Source organism: Armigeres subalbatus, chromosome 3 (assembly GCF_024139115.2).
Source record: "Armigeres subalbatus isolate Guangzhou_Male chromosome 3, GZ_Asu_2, whole genome shotgun sequence".
In the NCBI taxonomy this organism is placed as follows: domain Eukaryota; kingdom Metazoa; phylum Arthropoda; class Insecta; order Diptera; family Culicidae; genus Armigeres; species Armigeres subalbatus.
Window position 1 is genome coordinate 218,674,547 of NC_085141.1, and position 20,329 is coordinate 218,694,875.

At 39.4% G+C, this 20,329-nt stretch overlaps 1 protein-coding gene across 1 annotated transcript in view; it reads right to left on the reverse strand.

Annotated features, from left to right (window-relative positions):
• LOC134219929 (uncharacterized) overlaps nt 1–20,329 on the reverse strand; it is a 536,387-nt gene that overhangs the window by 64,423 nt on the left and 451,635 nt on the right. The gene's annotated exons all lie outside the window — the stretch shown is intronic.

The following is a 20,329-nucleotide window of genomic DNA, read 5'->3' on the forward strand; positions in this document are numbered from 1 at the left end:
AGACGACACATGGTTTGAATGAAGTCTCGTCGACTTCGACACCTGCGGGCGAATTGAATAAAGCCATCTACCAATCTCCCCATTTGTCCATTTCTGTTGCCAGCTGTTCAAGGTTTCCTGACGAACTAATGTGAAAAATTCATCGAAGGTGATTTTCCGATCGTAAATATCACCTTCCATAGCGCCCACCTTAGCCAAAGAGTCCGCTTTCTCATTTCTCGGGATCGAGCAATGAGAAGGGACCCAAGCCATGGTGATTGTGTAAGACCGTTGTGATAAGGCACTCAAAGCTTTCCGTATCCCATTCAGAAGATACAAGTGCTTAACCGGTTTCATTGACCGAACAGCCTCCAAGGAACTTAGACTGTCGGTGAAGATGAAAAAGTGGTCAGGAGGTAGGGATGCGATTTGCTCGAGTGAATAGTGTATAGCTGCTAGCTCAGCAGTATACACGGAACAAGGCTCTTTGAGCTTAAAATAGGCGCTATGAAAAACGTTGAAAACACCGAAACCAGTGGAGTCATCCATTTTTTACCCGTCTGTAAAAAAGCTTATCTCCTCACTGGCGTGCCCGTATAAACGGCGACGTGCTGATGTGAAAATACCGGTGGCAGTCGCGTGCCAAAAAAACTGTCGGCGGCGGTGGCGTGACGCAGCGGCCCACACCTCTGATTCCGAAGCGTTTTCTGAGGAAATTTTGATGCAATCCCCGAATAAATTCCAAAGAGTTTCCCGAGTAAATTTCGCATCGTTTCCCGAGGAAATTCCTAAGAGTTCGACGCCAATCCCCCAAAAAGTTTCTCTAGAGAATTTCGTAGCACTTCCCGTAGAAATTATGAAGCGTTTCTCGAGAACATTCTGAAGATTTTTCCGAGTAATTTACGAAGTGTTTCCCGAAGAAATTTCGAATAGCTTCCCGAAGAAACTTCGAAGCATTTCACGAGCAAATTTCAAAGTTTTTTCCGAGGATATTTCGAAATGTTTCCAGAGAAAACTCGGAAAAGCTTCCCAAAGAAATTCCGTGGAGTTTTACGATGAAACAATGAAGATTTTCTCGGGGAAGTTACGAGGAGTTTCGAGAAAAAATTCGAAAGGTTTCCCGAGGAAATTTCGAATCGTTTCTGAAGGAAATTTGGAAGAGTTTTTCAAGGATGTTCCGAAAAATTTTCTAAAGTCAAATTTCTGATAGTTAGTGGGGGAAATCCCGAAGAATTTTCTAAGCGAATTAAAAAAAATAGGAAATTACAAACACGAAATTCGCAAGGAAATCTCCCGAAAAAAAACACGAGATTTCTTGTGAGAACTCCGAGTTTGCTTTTTTGTTGGGAATTTAAAATGTAATAAATTACCCGTGCATATATCAGAAAAAATGTTCGTGAAATATCGGGAAAAAAACTTTCCGATGAAACCCAGTTTTTCGTCGAAAATCCGTGAAAACCCAGAGGAATTTTTTGGGGCCATTCAGAAGAACCTCCAGCAGAAATTCATCAAATTTTCCAAAATAAATTCAGAGGAACACTCAGAAAAAATCACAGGAACCTCCATAGAAAGATATCAAAGGACTGTAACCGCCAGTGACGTCCACACATCTGGGCAGCGGACGTCAAAACATCCCAAACTAGCTTACCTCGAATAATCTCAGGGTCGGCACTGTCCACTAGGGATTACCCACCTTTCTTGCCTGTTCTTAAAAAAACAACACTATTCACAAAAAAGGATGCATGCAAGAAGTGTAGTGATAAAAGAGGACTCGTCTTATATTGATACGTTGATGACCATTGTACGATTAGTTATTCACGAAATTCACAATCTAATACCTTGTAGAACAGGTTTCCGGCGAAGAATAGTAGTTGCTCGTCTTCCGAATAACGCAGGATGAGCAACAATGGCGAGGGCACGTGTGTTACTCACGCGAACAGGGGTTTTCATGGGCTGGGTTCTTCACGTTTACGCACTCTTGGAAACTAATCTGGGTTTTAAATACAGCCACCTGTAGGTCTACGAAGCGTCCCGTTGGCAAGCCAGCAGCACCTCGACAATCTGTGACGTCCGGGTGGATTCGGAACTAGTCCAACCGATCGTTTCGATCGGTGGACAATGACTTGTGTGGAGAAGTACAAGTCGATAAACAAGCTTGGACTGAACTTTACACATCATCAGTATTAGGGTACCTAGCTTCACGAGTTACTGTTAACGTATCACTAGCTCCAAAAATCTTCACTTTCTTCCCAGTCGGATTTAGATTATCCCCAACTCGATTACCACTTGACTTTGCAATATTCTGGTCGTTAAAGGGCCTTTCCAGTCCATTGTCGGCACCTTTATAGCTTTGAGGTAGATCACATCCAGTGCTTAAATCGGGCAACTCCTGAACGAGGTACATATTAAACTGCCATGCTGCTGCAATAGCCCTTCATAACGGGATCTTTGGCGTTCCATACGTGGTCAAAATTATACTTTAAATTCTTTTTTTTTTATTCAGAAAAAAAAATATAATTTATATAATACTAAACATCTTCTTGCAACAAATTTACATTTACTGACAATGTTTATTTTGAAAATATCAAATAACATTAGCATCAATTCTGTGGATTATGTGTTGTAAACTAGGACAAGGTTACAGGACCTTCAGTGAGAAATTTTATGTAATTTACGTGAGAATTCAAATGCAATTGCTTCGCCAAATCAAATGTTTTTCTAGTGGAATTTGAAAGAAATTTCCAGGAAAAGATGAGAAGAATTCTCACGAGAAATTGGAAAAAAAATTGGAAGCGTTTCTCGAAGAAGTTCCGTGGTGTTTCCCGAGGAAAGTTTGAAGCGTTTACAGAGGAAATTTTGACACCATTCCCTAAGAAATTCCAAAAAAATTCCCAAGGAAATTTCTTAGAGTTTTGGAGTAAATTCCCAAGAGTTTTCTGAGTAAATTTCTAAGCGGTTTCCGAGGATATTTCGAAATGTTTCAAGCAGAAATTCAGAGGAACACTCAGAAAAAAATTAATGGGAATTAACATAAAAAGAAATCAAAGGACCTTGAGTAGGAAATTTTATGTAATTTACGTCAGAATTTAAACGCAATTGCTTTGCCAATTCGAATAGATTTCAAGTGAAATTTGAAATAAATTTCCAGGTGAAAATACAAAGAATCCTCAGAAGAAATTAGGAAAAAAAATGGAGAGATTTCAAATTTCAAATCTTTTTTTTGCAAAAACGCCTGGCAAATGGCCACTTTTCCGGAAAACTTTAATAAATTTTCTCCGAAACTCCACGGGACGTTTAATCAAATTTTCACGAGGCGTTCATTTGAATTTTCTCGGGAAATTTATTCAGGTTTCCATAAGGAGTAAATTCGAATTGAAGTTGTGTTGGCGTGTTTAGAATTTGCGATAAAAAGGCAAAAATGACTATTATCAAATATACTATATTAACAATATGATTCACTCTCACGAAATTTTGGCGCCAACTCGCGTCCGAAAGGATCGATACACACGTAAATCGAACTACCCAAAATATGACGATCGTGTTACACACACTTCAAAATGTCATCATGAAAAAAAATAGGGATGCTTGATGTTTTTTTTTACAAACTTAATCGATTATGTTTAATCGAATGCAAACGGAAAATCAAATGTTGTAGCAGAAGTGTGGTAGGCATATTTTGTGGAAATGTATAATAAATTTGATATAGCTCGTTGAACTGTATCCGTGTACCATGCCGGTGCACCATATCGAAATTGACGCACGCTGAAGCAGTTGGAGAGCTACAGGAGGTTGCTGTGGAAGTTTACATTCGTCTAGCATTGTACCTACACGCTCTCTGTTTCGCACACCATGTTGCTGTTTGCTCATTTGACTGCAACACTTTTATCAAATCTCGGGTACTTATTCAAAAGGACGTATGCGATTTTGTAAACAAAGATTCAAACGTCGATTTGTCCAATCTGACGGCACTATCACGTAAACCAACACCACCAACAGGTAGCCGAAGACTTCCCCTACCTGTCTGAGGTGATGGTTTGCGTGGGAGTGCTATCAGATTGGACAAATCGACGTTTGAATCTTTGTTTACAAAATCACATACGTCCTTTTGAATAAGTACCCGAGAAATATACTATTGTCGCGCTAATCTTTTTCTACAATGTTGCGGTGGTCTTACACTCGCAGGCTCGACTGCGAAGGTAAACGTCAAGATAGCCGCCGTGTTAAAAGATAGGCAGAACTTTCCCGCTTAAAACGAAACCACGTGCTTTTCGCAAAATGACAGCATTGTTCGATTGTATTAGTGAGAGGCAACCAGAGTCACTGAGTAGATGGAGAGTGTTTATCATGGCAAGTGCATACGGTGGGTGAGATTTTCATTGACTCTGTTGGGTTTAGTGACCGTTGAGATTACCTGAGAAGCAACCAGCAGGAAGCCGCAGTATTCTATTTTATCTCGAGATGCATAATATATCAACAATATGATTCACTCTCACGAAATTCTGGCGACCCCACATGTGGCGCCAACTCACGTCCAAAAAGTTCGATACACGTTATAATTAAACTACCCAACATATGACGATCGGTATACACACACACTTACGGGGCCGAATTTATTGAATTCAACATTTGGCTAGCAAACATTACCGCTAGGCAATGGTTAAACTCACTGGTATTTTTTAACAGCAAGGAAGTGACCCTGATCAATTTACTTATGTTTTGTTACACTTTTTGAATTTAAATGTAAATTAACAAAATTCGTAGAGATTTATAGATTTATGATTTATAGATATATAGATGCATAAGAGTTTACAAAATGATTGTTTGAACTCGAAAAATGATGGAATTCCGACATTCAAGACTTAAGGATTTTTGAAAACATGACGATTTTTATCACATTTTCAAGGATGATATGATCAAAATATTTTACCTACTTGTGAAATGAGCATTAGGGTGGTTCAAAAAATTGATTTTTCTCCACAGTGCTCATCTGATTCTTTACTCATTTGGATTAAAACTGATTTAGCACAAGCCGTTTCAAGTTTGCATGCAAATTAGTATGGGGAAAATTATTTTTTTGTTGTACTGGTAATGACGCTTCCCCATCAGGCGCAGGTTAAAAGAAAACCTACATAGCTAAAAGGAAAACTCAACAGCTTTCACTCAGTAAAAACCGCATCTCAATTAATCGTTCCAATAATTCATGATTAGACAATGTTCTCACCACGTAAAACACTTTTTTGGTAGTTGATTTGCATTATAAATATATTAGGGAAAAATATCAATGTATTCAAGGGAGATCAGGGACATTGCTGTTACAATTATTTTAAACTAGCGGACCCGGTAAACTTCGTCTTGCCCAAAATTGATTGATTGAATGGTTACCAGCATTCACCATTCTACTTTTTACACAATTTTTGATCAAACATTTCCAGAGTAGATTTTTTGTGTGAACTAAAATTCTTTTTTACTTCGGAGTATCAGTATCGACTAAGGTGGTGTAGCGGCAAAACTATAGCGAGACGTGGCAAGGCTTGACGGCGGTGATTGAAGGGATGAAGGTCTGGCAATACGTGCTAATGGCAGGATCAATTGCTGGAAACTGGATAGAAACAGCAGTATACTGGCGAACCCTGGTGAGATCCTTCTAATATAGCTTTTTATACGTTTTTTTGTAAAGTGGCCCATTCACTACACCGGATTGTTTTCGAATGGAGTCGATACTTATAACGATGCTTTGGTGGGGCTTGTTTTATTAGTGCGTATTGCTTCCATGACATTTGTCGACTGTACACAATTGCCCCAGCCTTTGTTTGAGATGGTGCCCACAGGAATTGCTTCTGATTAATTGTTTTGTGGTAATCCGGAGGATCCTCCAATAATCTGGACTGCCCCTGAAATGGTCAGTTTGTAAAGTTCGTGAAATGGTCAGTGAACTTCGTCTCAGAAAAGCAGTTTTTTTTTCTAATTCTGTTTAGATTTATATTTCAACCGTTACTGTAATTGTTATCAAATCCCAATTGGCTTTCCGGAACAAAATGTGTATAATTCATAAATGTGCACCAAGCTAGTGAATTTTCTTCTGATAGTCGTTGAGTTAGCAAATGATAAAATTGAAATAATAGTGATAAGTGAGACATTAATCCAGCTTCGTTAATTTAAACAATTCTAAACTCCAATTGTTTAAATTGACGGACTGGATTAATATAGGCACTATAGTTTAAATATACTTGCCATTAATACCTGCAACTTGTTAAATGAAATTTATTTGTCTACTTGACGGTACTGAGCTTTCATAACTTAGTTACATCGCAGTTTAAAGCTTTAGAGTTATGTGTAGACTTAATGATAAGTATATTTGAATAGACTTGAATTCTATTACACTTGATATTAATATTTTTTTCTAATATTACTTATTTGCTAGCTCTACACTAGTACTGTATACTGACACAAGATGTCACGAGATGTTGCTGTTTTACTCTGCTGAATATAATTTTTTAATAAGTGCAGTGCACTTTGTGTTTCAGTTTCACTATTTTTTGCAACCGAACACCTAATTACCTTTTTCAGGCGCATGTTAATATTGTACTTCATTCAAGCCATTAAACAAAAAATGTGTAAAATACATGAGTTTAATATTTTAGCTCTATATTTTTACATATTTTCAAATTTAATATATTTTCGTATGCATATATTATGAAAAATATCAATAAAATATTTCATATTATTCTATTTTTATATACTTCAAATAATACATATGTATAAACAATAGTTGCGCCGGTTACTACTTTGACTAATATTTCAGTCATGACTGATAATTCGACCCCTCTTTCTCCAACAGCCTTTTCAAGTTAAGTCTTGCCATTTTTCCCCTTATCTATCCTAAATATATAATCTTGACTCCACATGCTGAATCGGATATTGGCAACGCATTATTGTGTCCTCAGATATCTTCCGGTATTCACAATTACAATGTAAACTAGTATGAAAGTATGAATTTTAAATTTATCAGGCATTTCGCTTAGATCACAATAATGCACATTCAACTCACCTGCTGGAGTTCTTATACAAAATTATTTCTGACCCAAGGAACATAAATGCATCCACTGTTTCAAACATCAAAAGTCCCATTTTTGCTTACGTGCACTCGAATTAAATTCTGTCTGAATTTTGAACGGATTTTTTTTTCGAATTCCGAGTGGAGTTCTGTTTGAATACCAACGGAAGTTCTTTCAGAGAGACTTTCAGCCCACGATCACAATATCACAGTATATAAATATATTTATTTTGGCCTTTGCTTGCCTTCTATTTTGACTATCTTTAAATCTTCCTTCTCATAGCCTATTTCAAATATATCTCTTTTGTCAACTATCTTCCTCGCTTTCCATTTTGTTAGTAGAAAATGCATTTTAGACATAGTTAATTCTTTGAAGAGTGGTAGAAATGCTAGTACCTATTAAGTTGGTAAGAAAATAAATCAGAGTGCGTTTTTATATGATATGCAGATTGTTCGCGATAATCAAGAGCTTTTGATCTGCTTGTGCGGTCGATATGTGAATAGATTTTATTAATCGCAATGCTGTACTTGGAAACATGCCTCAGAGACGTTTATTTAGGAGTATCAAATTTTCTGTCAGAATTGAGTGAAAAAAGTAGATCATGTTTGTTTGTTGCTTGAAAGACAAATGTTCAGCATTCAGAGGTCACGTTCAGTCGTGATTTATTTAGTACGCAGAACGATCGGCCGGTCATGACGTAATTTGTTCTGCTTTGTGCGGTTAGCAGAACGATCGCCCGATCATCGAAATGTTGTTCTGATTTGTGCGGGTGAGTAAATTATTTAGAAAGTGAAGATGCAGTTCGCGTCAGTAAGCAGAACGATCGGCCGGTCATCGAAAATATTGTTCTGCTTTGTGCGGTTAGCAGAGAGATCGGCTGGTCATCGACAATTTTGTTCTGCCTAGTGCGGTCGGTAAATAAAATAATTAGTGTTCGTTCGATTATGTTTTGAATTGATCAAACTACACGCTATACACGGCATACCGTTTACCAAAACGAACCCTGCCACAATACCTACCCCATATATCCAACATCCCAGTGATTTCTCGTGGAAGTGCAGATGACTCGTCGGCTTCTATCAAAGCGAGTATCATGTCAACATTTTCCTACCCATTCCTTAATTGACCTGCATTCGGACACGGCCGGCGCTGGTATTGCTTATTTTGGGTCACCAGTTCTTACACATTGAAGATGATGTTAGTCCCAAACTTCATCTGTTGGTTCTCTGTGTAATTACAGCTGACCTGGCAATAACGGAGTAGCAACCGTGGGCGGTCAATCATGCTCATGCTCATGCTCAATTTTTGATCAAACATTTCCAATTGAGCTTCAATAAACAAGTTATTTAGACTATAACTTGGTAATAATCGATTCCTCCTTATTTTTTTATATGATGATTGGAAAAAAAAAAATCGAGGAAACTCATTTAGTAGTGACGTGGTAAATAATTGACTGTTTTACAACTAAAAGGTTCCGTTTAAGGGAGAAAAAAAAGTTGTTTGGGACCCCTCGGTAGATTGTTTTCAAATAGTCACGAAATGAAAGCTTAAAGGGTCAAACACAATGGATACGTTTGCGTGCGTTTTGACAGTTTTCCCATGGGAAAACTGAATGAACTCAACAATTGACAGTAAGAATGCAAAATATAGTCGACTCTGTAAATCTCGATGTTCTATATCTCGAATCTCGATATCTCTCCCTATGTCGATGGTTTCCTCGGTCCCTTCAATCTACATACATTTTGGCTTTCTACATCTCGATAACTTCCCTATCTCGAAATCTTTCTATTCCGATGTGTTGTAATCGTATTTTGTGCTGGAATCACTCTCCTTATGTCGATATGTTCAGATTTTTAGGCTACTAGACTATATTTGGACGATAACAATACAGATCAACAATAAGTAATGATATTTGTTTTGTTGTCGTTTTTCATAGCAACAAGCTGATTTGGATCTAGTACCCATTTAAATTTTCCTTCCATTCCTCGATCTCTCCCTATCTCGATGGTCCCTTCAATATCGATATGTGGAGAGCGACTGTAGTATAATCCCGAGCAAGGTCGGGTACGTTCAACTATTTTTTCTTGCGAAAGTATCGAAAAATAATCTATTAAATCCCAAAAAATGGGTACGAAATCGAGAAAGCACAAAAAATAGGCGTAATTAAGTTTAGCCGAAATATCTCACCGTAATGCTACGCTTTGAAAGGGCAAGTTAATTGAACAACTTGGTTGATTGCAATTTACTTGCCAAGAGTTGAACATGTTCAACTTACTGTCCGTTCAAGTGAGTTGAGCGAAGGTGTTTGGACGCGTTTAATCCAAGCGACTTGTTCAATTTACTTTCGATGTCTAAATGTAACAAAATAATCATACCCATTATGATAAGCGCAACATAACAAAACGCAATTGGATGAGTGTCATCTTCATGGCTTTCCACTCAAGAAACATATTCATTCAATCAATGGTGGGCAGCAAAAAGTTTTCAATTCATAATAAGTTGAAACGCAGGTGTTAAGGTGGAGGTGGGTTGAGTACCAAAACAAAGCTTTGAAAGTATTGGTACAATAATATATATTACTAGTTGACTCGGCAGACGTTGTCCTGCAAAGTAGGCGAAAATGCGCGTTCTGTACTGCCAATACGAGATTTCCATACGAATCTTAATTTTAGTTTTTTACGATTTACTCAACCTTCGTAATTTTCGAATCAGGAAATATCATATATACCGTTACCGTCGGAAACTGAAGGAATAAAGAAAATCCATCCAGCCGTTTTTGAGTTATGTGGATACGAACACAGACCATTTCATTTTTATTATATAGATAATATATACATATATGTCATATACTGTAATAGTATTAGTGTCGTATTTATAAAAAAAAACAAAGAATATTAGTAGGGTGTCCAAAAAAACGACCCAGTTCCACCACGCTCCACCAGTTTTCCACGATTCCGTCTCATACTCCGAGTGTCCTCCAAAAGCCGATTTGAACAAAAACTGGTTGAGCATAAGCCGGTTCAAGTTTGATTGAAAACTAGTACACCCAGGTTTTTTTTTACACGGTTTGGTTTTGGTCGTTTAAGACCTTTAGCGTCAATGAAGCAATAAGTTAACCCCACCAAAAAATTCACAAAAAATCAAAGAAAATTCAGGGGGTATTTAAAAAGGTGTGAAAGTTTAGGTTAACCGAGAAATTAATGAATTCCAACCGTGTAAAAAAAAACCTGGGTGTATGGGAAATAAACCTTTCATTACACGAAAAGAGAACCCACATAGCTGAAAGCAACATTCCAGAGACTTCACTGAAGGAAAACCGCACCGCAGGAAAGATCCATTGATTACGTAACGCAAAAAATAGCATTTTATACCCTGCTCACCCCAATGTCACACTTTGTGTATGAAGTATCTGCTCCTGGTGCGATAGATATCACAGACAAATTCAGGCTATATTGTTGAATTACACGTTTCACTGATGCCTTCTAAGAAGCCTAATTATCATACTAAAGATTCGCAACCTCGATCAAAATCGACTCCCAACTGATGGAACGACCATTCAATATGCATTGTCTATGGAGTTAAAGCTCTTGAATATTTCCTCCAGTCATATGGTCTCCCCCCTCGCCAGCGCCCAATGACGGAGTGCCACAATCAGAATAATGTAAAATTTAACCTCGCCATATCAACTGTCATACAAACCTGAAACGACCTGTGCACAGTAAGCCCCTATTCAAAACAGCCCAAACCATCGAACGACACCCAAAATATGAAACATAAAAGACTGAGCCTGGCGGAGCAAAATCAGTTTTGAACCACCCTGTTTATTTGTTTGCTGCTATCGGTGCAGGTGTTTACATTCGCTCCGCGATCAGTTTTTAGTCGTTTTTTTTCGAACAAAAATAGCAGTTTATATTAAGTTTCCGCGTCAAACAAGTGACTAATTTCATAAATTGATGTTTCATTTGCATTCTATCAACATTTCGGGCTACTCATGTGCGCAGAAGTGAGTAAAAAATGAATTTTTTCAATGCCCTTCGAGAAGAAGTGAAGTGCAGTGATAAACCCACCAAAACGGCTATTAAATTGGCAAGAAACTGCCTATTTATGATATAATTCGAGCCGAAATACTCAGGAATCTGTGAAAAAACATGTTCATTATCAAGGGAATAAAGAAAATATGCTGTGAACAGGTTAGTAATTTGAATATTAAACTTTTCTTCGATGCTGTGCGATGTATTCGAATGCGGAGAGGAGTGCGGGAGGTATGGGGTTGACTCGTGGAAGGTCCGGTGCCATATTGACTGCCATCGTGGTACTCTTCCAACTATGTCCTTAAGTTCCAGTAGGAATTTAGGACACCGAAGAGGAAGAAGAATGATGCATTAGAATAATATCGATAATATTCAGAAAGAATTAATCAAATTTCTTGCTGAAGAAAATGATAGAAATGTTTACAGTGGAACAATCATTTTAATGTTTGCGGAACGGCTTTCACAGTTTGAACGATTGAAGCAAAGGTGTAGTTTGTCTGCTTCACACTGCTTCATCGAAATATTTACAGTAGTGTTTGCATTTAACAAAGTCGATATTCCGGTAATCGATTTATTGAAAAATGTATGGACATCCCCACACTGTAAAATGTCATCGAACATCTGTATGACTACTCACCGGAAGATGGCAGGAGGGTTTTCCAGCGCAAGCTAGAAAAAAACATGTTTAGATTCCTCTTTGCTCGCTAGATGATGTTGTTATCACCGGCAAATTGTTCGCCATTTCGTTGTATGGGAAAACTCGAAGTGAACCATATTGTTAATATAATATATTTGCTATTATTGTACCCATATCTTGCAATTACCCACATGTCAGATAAACATGTTAATGATTAATCCACGGCTTCTAAATTTAGTTCTTAATTGAAAGAAATAACTTAACCCTTTTTTCGTCCTTTTATTCCAAAACACTATTTTCATCATTGATACACATCGTTAACAATTCACCAAATGTACTGTTGCGAAATATTATTAAACATCGTATTTTGCAATTTTCTTGATATTTTCCTAAATGGAGACGCTACAAATACAGTATCCACCCCTACCGATGGTCGATCGCATCGCAGTTGTGTAACTAAGGGTATGCGATAACACTCTTTTTCCTAACGAAACGAAACGAAACGAAATTTAAAATGTCTATGTTGATTCGGATCGAAACGAAACGAAATATAGATTTCTTTCGAGACTTCGAAACGATACGAAATCAAGGTTCATTTATTTCGAAATTTTTCGAAACGAAACGAAATTTTAATTTTTTTCCGCGGAATTTTTATTAAATTTGTTTTACATTATGTACGCAATTCTGATTTCACTTTTTCGAAGTCGAATAACTGTTTTTGCGACCAAAAAAGTTATAATAACAGAAGAGGCAATCCTTGATAAATCGCCACATTCTCGCCGCATATACCATTGGCGATAAGGCAATACCCCAGCATTTGTGCCGTTTTCAAAGGAATTCATCGTGGAGCGTGTGTTCCCGTATCTGATCAATTTTATATCAGTTCAATTTCATATCAGTTTTAAGTACTAAATATGAAAATAAAGAAATTGTGGGATATACGGATTCAAATTTCGCTTAAAACCTTAGTTCACTTAAGAATTATGTAATTATGCTGAAGCATACTTCATATTGTCTTGTCAGCGTGGTTTTACAGTTTTGACTTAGTCAAAATTAGAAAATGAATGCTTAGATTTATTTTCTTATTTAGATACTCTATTATGTATCCACATCTGCCAGGCGTATACGTAGTGTAACTGCCAGTGACGTCCGCCTTCTATGCAGTGAACGTCTACACGTCCCAAACTAGCTCACCGTTGGGGTTCTCAGGCTTACCTTTACTTGCTCAAGGGATACACGACGGAAAAGCGAAGAGAAGTGGACAACACAACGAGAGTTCGACGCAATTGCATGCACATAGGGTCAGCGTTTGAAAGAACCGAAGATTTAAAGACACATTTCTAATTATATTTTACTTTTTATTTGATATTCCTTGGTTTTGGATTAGTGGGAGGAAAGGAAGGGTTGCGGCCTTACAAGGTTGGTCGACATTGTCAAGCTCAGGTGTTTTGACATACCTGGGTACTCAACGGTACCTGCAACGGGGTTTGAAGGAGCTCCTCCTCGGCTCCGCTAGTGGATTGCTGACCGGGCTGACAGTGGTTGGTAGTTTGAAGCAACTATGCTTCTTCAGGTCCTCTGGATAGGTTGCCGACAAGGCTGTAGTCTTGGACACGTGGAAGGGGAGGGCTCGATGACTCGTTATGTCGTCTTTTCGGCTCCGCGAGGTAGGCAGCCGACACGGTCCTAGCGTTGGACACGTCGTGGGCGGAAGCTTGAGGGGTCCTCTTGGGGATCGCAGCCAGCGATCTGCAGCGTTGTACACATAGGCGATTTGTCGAAGATTTTTTTTCGGCTTCACGGGGATGCCGCCAGTGATCTGCAGCGTTGGACACGTTGACGGGGGGGGGTCTTGAAATTCTCTTTGATACACTTTCACGGCCTCAAGGGGCCGGCAGCCGACGAGACTGAAATGTTGGACACGTGGGCGGATTGTCGATGCTCTGTCTCGGTTCCGCGGGATGAGCCGCGACGTTGAAAACTGCGACGATTGGTGATTCTTCGAGGTTTGTTCCCAGCTCGGTGGGATAGACAGCCGGCGAGACGGTAACGTTTAGCACGTGGATGCAGCTTGAGAAATAGTCGAGGTTTTTTTTCCGGCTTCGCGGGACTCACGTCACGACGCACTACGGGCTTTTCTATCGGAAATAATCATCCCGACGGGTAGCAGCCGTTCACCGCGCACACTCTTCAATATTCGGGACGTTCTAGGCTCCCTTCACCAGCACACTAAGTCCTCGCTAAATCAACGCTTCACAAGGATCTTCTTTTACAGCTTTTCTCCAGTCAATCGAGAGGCCTGTACCCGATCACAGTCAAAACACGACTCCTCGACTAGTCCACGACCACGATCTTTCGCTCGGCTCCCTCGATTTTCTCTGTCTCTGCACCCCTCCTTCGACGTTCGGCTTCGGTATAGCGGAAATGGTGTTTCCGTCTTTCTTTCAATTTTGCTCCAAGGGCCGAAATAGGAAGAGGGGATAGGACAGTGGGTACACTTTAACTATGTAATAGGTGAAAAGCCTCAATATTGTTTCCTATGTATATACATGTTATGCAAGTATGCCGATGGTTCGTCCATTGTTAATATATTCGGTAACAGTAGATAGAGAACTGATATTACTAGACCAACATTTGAAAAGGGCGTATCAGCCAAAATTTATTCCTTCTTATTCTTCGTCTACATATTTAGCATACCTTTCTAAAATGCACAAAGATATGTAGTTCAGATTGAATTTCACAGACCCATAGTTATATACAATCAGCTCGACAAACCGAGCTTTTTTCTGTGTGTCCTTGGCATATGAGAACAGCTGTTATGGTCAGTATAAGCTGAAAGCAATCATAAGTAAAGAACTTTCAGCAATTTTAATGATCTTTCAACCCGTTCTGGATTTTTTTTTGCAAATTCTATGCGAAGATCTAGAAATGCCTACAAATCTGCAATATTCCTTACATATTGTGCAAATAGTCAAAAAAAAGCTTGTCAGCTTGATTAACTGTACACATCGTAGTTGCTAATCATGATTGGCCGAGAAACAGCTCACCAATTAAATAATATTCATGCGATCCTAAAAAGTTATTCTTATTGTATGCTTGCTTGCTTAGTTTCACACTCATTGTTATAAGAGATCGAGGAATGCTCTGCATCTTCGTGAGCGCTACGGGAAAGGAATCGTTGGTTAGTTGAGAAGGTAATTCACTTGAAACCCCTTGGTAAGCGCCAAAATATTTATTGTGAACGAACTTATTTTGAAAACAAGAAGATGAAAAAATGTGTTTCGAATCAATCCAACGCAAGACCAATGTGCTTTGTTTAATAATCTTCTACAACACGATCGATTCCGCACTAAATAATTTTGTGCTCTTCGATGCAGACATTAGTTTTATCACTTCACGTTCTCCCACACTAGCTGGCGTGATCAGCATCAACACTATCGATTGCACACTAGTTAAACAAATTTCTGCTACGCGAGGTAGATTTTTATCACTTCGTGTTTTCCTGGACATGCTGCCGTCCCATGACCTGCAGCAACTCGATCGATTCCGCATTCCTATTGTGCAAATAGTAAAAAAAATTTAACAAAATTTGAATTTTAATCATGGAAACACTAAAGACGTTTTATAGAAGAAAACTACATGCATATTTGACGACTAAGAATGAGGTTATGTAGTAAGCATTAATAGAAAAAATTGTATAACAAAAAGTTTTGAAAACAACTTTATGGTTTTGTTCAGCGGCGCAGCCAAAATTTTCGATAATATAAAGTATGGTTTAAGTTTAAATTTGTTTCGAAATTCCGCGGAATTCCGTTAAATTTCGTTAGAAGCTAGTTTTTTCTAGCGAAATTTTTGTAATTTTACGAAACGAAACGAAATCAAGAAATCAGATTTCGCCATGCTCAAATTCCGCGAAATTCCGCGGAATTTCGTTTCGAACCACCTGAAACGAAATTTTTCGAAATACCGCATATGCTTATGTGTAACATCGCCTAGCAGCTTGTCGAGCCCACAGAACATAAACCATCTTTCCCTCCAAGTGGAGGAATGCATTCTGTATAGACCGAGACGGTGGAGGTGGTGGCGCCAGGGATCTTATTTATGTGCAACGCTCGTATAAATTAATACTGAACGCGTCATAAACGATGAACCACGCGGCGGCACACATGTTACGGAATATGTCGCACCTGCGGAGGTTGCGGTGATACAGCAGATAATAGATTTAAAATGTTCTCTTCGCTGCTGCTGCTTCTGCCGTTGCTGTTCGTTCGTGCAAACATAATGGATGATGGCTGTGGAAAGCGAACATGTGGCGCGCACCGAGGGAGTGGCTCAAAAAGTTTAAAGCCTTCAAGGGATGACGGAAGAGATGAATTGAAAAGTTAATATGGTTGAGTGTTGATCCCTTTGGATTAAAGAAGAATGTATATTCAGTGTAAATGTTTTGACAAGGATTTCGATTTTATGTTTCTTAAGGACATGTGTATACGATAAGAATTCAAGCAAAATATAAGAATCATTATCATGAAAAAATTTACTTACGTAACTTTTGATCGACAGTGCACGTATTTATTATCTCATATTTGCCAGTATTTAGAAGATGCATACCTGTAAAGAGAAATAAGATATGGTATTAGATTTGGTTATTTTTTTTTATTAGCAGTGAGTTTAAGACAGCACAAGAAAATCGGTTACAAAAATACACGGAAGTATCATCTTTCGTAAAAAGTAAAACATTTTGAATACTGTTTTTGCATTTCTTTTACACTTCTTACTGTGAAAAGTGAGAAGTACGAAGTTAGAATCGAGAGGCCTCACTCTTGCTCCGCATATCTCACTTTTCATTTTTCACGGTGGTCTTTTTTGCCAAAGAACATATTTGGCAAAATGTCCTATTCGGCCAAGTGACATATTCGGCTAAATGACTTTCGGCCAGATGGCTTTCGGCCGAATGTGTCTCAGCCATACAGCCCTTCCCGTTTTTGTTTGCTTCTAGCCAATGCATTTAATAAAACATGAAGTTGACCTCACCACCTCAAAAACACAAAAATCGAAGACAAAATCAATTATGAATAGATAGATAGGCCCGACTATTACAAATGCATATCAAATTATGAGGGAATTGTCTTAGAGCAATCACTTCATGTATTTCAACTTTTCAAGCACATACTTGCTCAACTTTAACATAGAAAATCCGAAAATGATTCTTTAGTTGACGAGGCTCCATTTTTCCGCCACTTCTTCTTGTTGCGCATATTCATCATTGAACATTTTTGTCACCTGCACGACATTGTAGGATTTCAGTAGAAAAAATTGCCGGAAGCCATTAGAAAATCATCATCTACCTACTTCCTTCAAGGCGAGAATAAAACATCGTCTCGTGATGAATGCTTTTTGGAACGTAAAGGAACAAGAATGAAAAAATGTATTCCGAATGAAAGCAATCCGATGAATGGATCTGGAAGTGTCAACGTATTAGTGGTGTTCCTTCAAAGTCACTCAATGCATGATGTCCGAAGAGAAGGCAAGACTGGTCGAAAGTTCGCGAGGGCAGAGCACGTTATAAACCTTCCAATTTCATGTTGCTGAAGGGTGTCGCATTTTATGACTTGATTACGGCTTCTCCAATGCTCAATGCGTCATAAAAAGCCAAACTTTTCCTTGCTTCGATTTTTTTTATTGGTAAACTGGCCAGTCGGTGTCCTTCGGTGGTTCCCCATGGTTCGTCGGATACATAAAATATTCGAATCATTGGGGGCGTATATTTGGAGGCCCTCCATCGCCAACCAAATGAGAGACGAATGATAAACTTTGATGTTTACTGAGTTGGATTTGCATAAACGTGCATTTATGACTTTCAGGAGGTGTCCAAGAGGATGGGCTTGAACGGAAAAGTTTCTGCCATAACAATTTTAGAATTATTGCGGCGGAAAATCGTCCAATAAAGGGGATTTTTTTTATCAGAACTCTGTCACATGACAAAATTTAATTGGCAAACAAATAGGCGTATCGCCATTTTGATCTAATAGAAAGTGTTCATTGAGGACTTACAAATGATATTTTGATGGTTCAATTTAAAATTTATTGCAAAACAAATCAAATTCAACGATTGGATAACTCCTTGTTAAATAATTTAAATTAAAGCAGTTTATTGAAAATCCTTCTAACCCAGCTTTAAAAAATAAACCCTAATGTCACAGGCTATTCATCGCAAGCACCATCGAGATTGTTTGTTGGGTTTAGGTTGAAGAATGCATGAGCAAATTTAAGGTCATACTCATCCACACCACATCTCACTCCGAACCAGCTTTTTAAAAGACCAGATTGGAGTGGTTTTCACTCCTGGAACCGCCTCACCACCCACCTTCAGCCCAGGTTCATGCAATTCTTTGCGAGCACCACTTCATTTTGCCTTCATCTTGTAGGCCTCAGTTGCGTGGGCGTCGCCATTCGGCTGGGTTTGATGTGTGAAGTGCGGAAAAGCAGCGGAGAAAGAACTCGTAACATAACATGAAACGATGTTTGCTTAAAAAGGTGCACCGGGTGTAACATTTGCTTTTTTGACGCCTGGGCTGAAGTTGGAGCAGCCAGCAACTTGGCTAACCAAGCCATCCATAAAGCCAACGAACCGTACCACCACCATGCCGTGGGTGAGTTGGGCTGGACGTGGCTGGAGGAAGGTGCATGAAGATGAAAATTCTTTTGAATGGCTATGGTTGGGTACGAACCCACTAGAAGAATGCAGTCATAGATGGGAGTCTAGTAGCGATGGTTCAGAATGCTGGATTACCAAAAGCCAGCAAATATGGAGAAAACGTGCAACAGCACTTTTGGTTGCGGTTAAAATTAAAATGCCTTCCTCAAGTAGAGTCCAACACAGCAGCAAATAAGCAGATTTTCGATGGACATTTATAGGGGCGTTTTTACCAACGTTGATATAGGTAAAATAGATATTATTTAGCATTCAGTGACTGGAATAATTCTCGTTGGTGGTCACAGTTACAATATGAAAGTAGTAGCATCACATTCGATCGTTGAGACAAACTAGTGTTGAGGGGAACCAAATGTAAAGTATGTGCAGATTAGATATTACTAAATGAAGTAACTACTGCTAACGGCGCGTCCAAGATTATCGAGATTATACTATAAGAACAACAAAAAACTCACATGGACAGTTCCGTCCAGATAAGCAGAAGCTCCACAGGTTCTGATCCCTGTGATTGATCATTAGCCATTGAACCAATCAAGTTACACATTATGTAGGTAGGCATGGTATCAAAACTCTCCGACAAAGTAATGCGGAGAACTAATAATAACGATAAGCGATAGACCTTGATGAGTAGTTATTTTTGTTTATATGTTCTATGTTGTATGTTTTCCCTTAACACGGTAGATCACTTTGACGTGTGTGTTAAGGTGTAAGATCTACCCCAGGCCTGTCCAACCTTTTCAAGCCACGGGCCAATTTTTAGAATTCAAATTTGTTGGCAGGCCAGAACATATTTTGTACATTCATTAATTTATTTAGTCTACATCTAAACAGATAACACTGAATCAATTTGACGCCACAATACACGGTTCGAGGCCGCATCTCTCCATCCTCGAATACTCCCCACACTCGCCAAGTCGTTTTGCACCTGGTCTGCCCATCACGCTCGCTGCGCTCCACGTCGTCTCGTACCTGCCGGATCGGAAGCGAACACCATCTTTGCAGGGTTGCTGTCCGGCATTCTTGCAACATGCCCTGCCCATCGTACCCTTCCGACTTTAGCTACCTTCTGGATACTGGGTTCGTCGTAGAGCTGGGCGAGCTCGTGGTTCATTCTTCGCCGCCACACACCGTCTTCTTGCACACCGCCAAAGATGGTCCTAAGCACCCGTTTCTCGAATACTCCAAGTGCTTGCAAGTCCTCCTCGAGCATTGTCCATGTTTCATGTCCGTAGAGGACAACCGGTCTTATAAGCGTCTTGTACATGACACATTTGGTGCGTTGGCGAATCTTTTTCGACCGCAGTTTCTTCTGGAGCCCGTAGTAGGCCCGACTTCCACAGATGATGCGCCTTCGTATGTAACTACTAACATTGTTATCAGCCGTTAGCAAGGATCCGAGGTAGACGAATTTCTCGACCACCTCGAAGGTATCCCCGTCTATCGTAATACTGCTTCCCAGGCGGGCCCTGTCGCGCTCGGTTCCGCCCACAAGCATGTACTTTGTCTTTGGCGCATTCACCACCAGTCCAACTTTTGTTGCTTCACGTTTCAGGCGGGTGTACAGTTCTGCCACCTTTGCAAATGTTCATGTCATCCGCGAAACAAATAAATTGACTGGATCTGTTGAAAATCGTACCCCGGCTGTTACACCCGGCTCTCCGCATGACACCTTCTAGCGCAATGTTGAACAACAGGCACGAAAGTCCATCAGTCCAACAGGCTCAAAGTCCCCGGCGCGATTCGAACGAACTGGAATGTTCGCCCGAAATCTTCACACAGTTTTGCACACCAACCACCGTTGCTTTGATCAGTCTGGTAAGCTTTCCATGAAAGCTGTTGTCGTCCATAATTTTCCATAGCTCTACGCGGTATATACTGTCGTATGCCGCCTTGAAATCAACGAACAGATGGTGCG